The 5,450-nt window shown below is 45.8% G+C and overlaps 1 protein-coding gene across 1 annotated transcript in view; it reads right to left on the bottom strand.

Annotated features, from left to right (window-relative positions):
* Window positions 1–5,450, bottom strand: part of EGR_07816 (DNA polymerase epsilon catalytic subunit A) — a gene marked incomplete at both ends in the record, with an annotated part of 29,765 nt that overhangs the window by 679 nt on the left and 23,636 nt on the right. The window lies entirely within an intron of this gene.

The following is a 5,450-nucleotide window of genomic DNA, read 5'->3' as shown; positions in this document are numbered from 1 at the left end:
GGCATTCTTGATTTTCTGCATTGAATGCAGCTGTCTTCTGCCATGTTGAAGTCAGACCTAAGCGGTGACCAAGGCGATGGATATGAGTAGAATGTAGTGGGGGTGGAAGTGAGCATAACCACCAACCCTAAATTACGCATGAGTAGATATAAAACAGGGTGGTGTATACAAAGGAAAAATAGGTAGATAACCTGCCTTAAAATGCATCAAAAAGGGCACTCAGACTCGTACTGCATGGTCACCTTTCAAATAAAAAGCTAGCCACTTCAGTCGTCTTATGTGATGAGAGAGGGAAAAATCCTCTTCAGTAGAATTACCATCTGTGGATCGGAATGGAGAATCTGCAAATGGTTATACCGGTGCAGTGGCAACGATAAATTCCAGAGGTGTCACAGGTTGCAATTATGATTATGAGAAACAAGGAGAGAACACTAGAAATGACCAACTATGACAGAAGAATAGTGTAAGTTTTGTCCCACAACTATGAAGACAACTTCAATTTGTTTCCTAAAACATATAAAATCAAGCTAAACCCATCATTTCCAGAATGAATTCATTCAGTATTGATAGCTTCAGATTGCATTTTATGCAATCAGGGTGCAGAGTATGAGAATTGCTGTAGAGAGCACACTAAATAGAGCAGTACGTTAGTCTTGACCACAATCACGGTGACACAGAGGTAATCTTCACGTTTGTAGTCTCCAAACACTTGTTGCTCTCACATTAAAGCGCATTGATACGTCTTGAAGGATGGTTAAAAGCACTGCTTTGGTGAGAGCAGTAAGCAAACCCGAGGCAAACAAACAGTTCCGTTTAATTTGTGGGGTGATTAAAGAGTGAATCCACTCAGTACTGATAACTGAGTCTACAGAGTCTCCTTGCAGAAGGCATGTCAACTTTTGACAAGACCTCACTTTGGCATGAGAGAAGGACTAGAGGAGGGCATGACATTCATCCTCTCGATGGCACCTAAAGGTGGCAAATGTTGCCACGAAAAATGACGAGCAGATAGATTGTACTTGCGGTGGAATATTGCCTCGTCGTAAAGTATTTTTCTCAAATAAATCTCCTTCGTCTTACAAGAAGCGCAATAAAAGGGGATGACTGTGAACATTACTACGGCAGTAAATGAATGAAGTGGGAATGAATGGATGGAGGAGTGAATGAATGGGGAGAGTGAGACAAACGAAATAAACTCCACCGTTTTACTCCAATGTTGGTTGAAATAGTTACACCAGGCTTATACACTTTAATGATTCTCTACGGAAAAAGAACGGAAGTCTACTGTGGTGTTGTGATGAAACAGACATGTATATGGGAGTGCAGCATTTCTAGAATGGTAGGAGGAAGGAGGGGAGAAAGAGTGGGGAAAGAGGGAAGATCATGCGTTGCCACTGAAATAATGACATGAAAAGACTGCTTCATCGAAGCAGCCAGTCTGGTGATCGGAAAAGGGAGACATTAACACGCCAACTGAACCATGCATGAAGGGGATGAAGTGTCGACAGTGAGTGTGATGACGCACGAAGGAAGAAATTGGAGTGGTGCGCAGACCGGCGGTGATTTCGGACATTGTAATTTGCAGTTTGTGCAACTACAGTGAAGGGCAGTTACACTTAGCATGTGCCGGTATCATACTTACGTACGCACGTACGCGCGTAGATCGGTGGGTAGGTGAGCTTTATGGATGTCCACTTTTATGTTTGATGTGAGGGTTGTAAAAAGGCAGGGAAAGTGGAGGAAGAGGAGGTGGTGGTGGTGGTGATGGTGGAGGAGGAGGAGGAAGCAGCGGCAGCAACACCTCTCCTCTGCCTTGGAATTTTCGATCTGTCCGTGAGTCAGTCACACATCCACACACAAACACATACACGACCATAAAAACAGTTAATGAGCCTCACTGATTTGGGGCTAAGTGTAGGCGCAGATGTGATGGTGAGGGGGGAGTGTTGTATATTTGATTTGAAGGCAGTTTCTGGTCAAGAAGGGGTTCTGTCAGAGGGCATTCTGAGAGATGAGGAATGCATACTGCAGAGTAGAAGGCACGGAGATCAACAAACCAACCAATCGCTCGATTACTGAATCAATAAATGACCTCCAACCAACAATTCAACAAGTGCTATCATATTTTTAACAAAAGGGCATGTCGGTCCCCCAAAATGCCACTTATTCAGACTAATTCGCGTCTATTTCTGTGAGAAACACTTTCCACTTACTTTTCACGTGAAAGTTGCTTGGAACCACAACTCGTGTGGAATGTGATAGTCAGTAGGTATGCTTGAGGTGGATGCTGTTCCACAATATTGCCATCGAATCCAAGTCAATTCCAAGATATTTTCAAAGTTGTTTGCGATGGCACACCTAATGGACTGCAGGCTCCGAGAAGTTGACTTCGTGTGGTGACCTGCACCAGTAAACATTACCAACAAATGCGACGTCAGTTTGGGCGATACTGAGTAGCAAGCGCATTCCACTCCCCGTGCCGATGATACACTTCGCACATCTTCATGCCACATAGAAACTTCAGCTTTGCATAAGTCATATCCTTTCAACCCAACCAATGTCGATCACACCACAGTGTTTGTCATGACGTCTAACTCAAAACGCCGCAGATGTCGGTCGACCAGTGGATGCTGATTGCCTGGCTCTGCCCTGTTAAGTGTGCACAAAATGGGAGCATCGTGTACCCTGCAAGGTGTGAAGGTGTGCAGCATAACCCGACACATCTCGCTGCCACCGATTTCTAGACACAACTTGACTTTGCTCGTCGAATGGTCTATCTGGACTTTTCTCCATCCCTCGCCTGTTTTGCAAAGAAAAAAGCCGATTTAACAAAGACAATGCTCGGGTAAGCAAAAAACTAACAAACTAGAAAAGGGGCAGTGATATGCGAACTCTTGGGCAACAGAGGTGGTGGAATACAGGAAGGCAACGAGGCCAAGGAATTCGAAGAGGAGGCAGATGTTGAGCAGTGGGAGTGGGAGAGGAGGAGAAGGGGGGAACGGCGATGCTAGGATGTGAATCCCACGTCCAAAGCCATCATAACCACGAAGCCAATGCAGGCGAGGATCGACACCAGACGTCCGTTGCCCCTGAAAGTCAATGAAGCAAAACCTGATCACTATTAGTTAGTCCATTGCAGCTTATTTTAGCTGTACAAGCTCTTCAAGTGAACATCTCATAGAGGAAGTCCGATGGTCGATTTCATTCACCTCGTCTTGATTGCCTCCACTACTTAAAAGTGTTAAACTGCACACAAACTCACTCACGACTTTCGCCTGCCTTAAAACGTGAATTGAGAAGGAGGTGGTAATGTCGAAAGCCGCTACTGCGTCAACACTTCAACACTGAAGCATCGTTGTGAGTAAACTCAACTGACATCAAGTACTTCCTCTACATACACTGGAGCATCAATTTTTCCTTCTTCAGACACATTCGCGCATCTCTTGTGCAAAATGCTCAGCGCATGACAGAAGGCAGTTCAGGAATAGGCACAGCAACAGGCACAGGAACAGGCACAAGGACAGTCGAATTGCCGCACAGAATAGAGGTAGTCAAGAGACATACCCAGGAATAATCAATCACTGCCTACCATTCCGACTTCACTGTTTCTGACGCAATAATACATGAGATGAAGGCCAACGATTCATAAATACACTCACATACAAATGCTGACTAAACATTGCTTTAACTTCGTGCGGACACTACGATATGCGCTACAGCTACCTGGCCCTTTGCTCTGAATGATCGCTACACACACACACACACCCACACACACACACACACACACCAATTAATGGCAAATTCACCAGATGTCAAAAAAGTAAAGATAAACGATGGAAAATGGACCACGGATGGACCTTCAGTGGCAGCACCAATTCGTTACGACAAGCATCGTATTAATTAAAACCGAATTAACTAAAACACAACAAAGCACAATCCCTTCGGGCATAACATCAATGCCTTGTGATGCTGACGACGAAGAAGACATGGTTTTACTCAGGTATCGTGCATCTTTCGTCGCATTTTGCACGCCAAAGCGAGTAGATAGATGACAGACGGATGGCAGACTGGTGTCACTTGAATAGCAGTACTACCAACACTCACACACAAATCTGCGCCTGAAACGTGGAAATGTGGTAGGTGATGGATTATTTCGCCTGCAGACACATGTCTGCCTACTCTTCGATGATATGAATGTCCAGGATTGACGCCCCTTCGACCAGAATGTGCCCACGATACGTTCAACCGAAAGGGTGGCATGACTCCATCGAAATCGCTTGATCCATTCTTGGGCCAAACTGCTTTGCTGTAGCGTGGTCATGGAGTGGTGCAGCTTCCACCTTTGCACATGCCAGGTTGCCGGGATCAGGAGGTGAAGTAGCTCACAATGGGAAACTGAGCAGGCAACAATTTACGGCGAGTAGTGCAAACAGACTCCTCCCACAGTCTACAGCACGTATGCAACTGAAAGTGCTCCTGAGGCATTAGACGCTGTCCCGGTCACTCCGCAGTGGGGCAAAGTAACTGTTGATACGCTTGAGAGTATTTTGTAGCTATTCGTGCCGACTTTCACCCACTTTCCTGGTTGAAGCATCAACTCATTCACCTCTGATTCCATCCGCTTGTACAAATACCGCGACTTAGGCCGTTCTTCACCAGCTGCGATGTAAGTCGGAAGTGGTGGTCAGCATTATAAGCTCAAAGTGTGTCTCTCTTTGTCAAAGGAGACAAAAAAGTAAAACAAATGACGTGATTATATGGGATGAAACCAGGAGAAACGAGATGAAAGGGCAATTTCCGGTGCGCCAGCCATATATTATGCTGCGCAAATGTCTGCCCATTCATTCCACTCGCCATAAACGGTGACATTTTCTGCCAACGGGTCTGCCGTTGGAGGGCCTATACTTAATCATCTATTCAAATGGCTTTCTATGCTGATCAGAGAAAAGACTACCTTTGTCTATAAAGAAAGTGCAACTTCTGACGCCCTGCAAGGCACTAGGTCAGGTGGAGTAGAATAGCCACGAGCTAGCTGTAGAACGTGGGATCCCAATTTCACCATCCCACGTGGTCATGGAAGCACACTTGGCCCTCTTTACACCACCAACTTCACCACAAATGGCCACTTACAAGGGGTGGGCCAACGCTTCCAAGGTGGGTCAGACCCAATCAAACGAGACCGGATCGGATCAGCCTTTGTGTGAAAGAAAAAAGCCGTAGTTCGTTTCGATGTCCCCTACACCGTAAGGGAAGAGGTGGATGATTGCTGCAGCTTTGTTTACATTAAGTGGAAGGTGCACCAGGTGTTTATGCCGGTCACAATAAAAAGCGCCTTTCACTACCATGCCTCACAACCAGGAATGCAGGCACCCTCGTAATAGCATCCTCATTGGCGTCAACATCGAAGCAAAGCACAGCACAGCAAAGCAAGGCATCAGCAATCGTGCCTT

This window comes from Echinococcus granulosus, assembly GCF_000524195.1.
Source record: "Echinococcus granulosus chromosome Unknown EG_S00087, whole genome shotgun sequence".
Taxonomy (NCBI): Eukaryota; Metazoa; Platyhelminthes; class Cestoda; order Cyclophyllidea; family Taeniidae; genus Echinococcus; species Echinococcus granulosus.
Note: the sequence above shows the minus strand (reverse complement) of the source record. Positions and strands in the feature narration are given on the sequence as shown.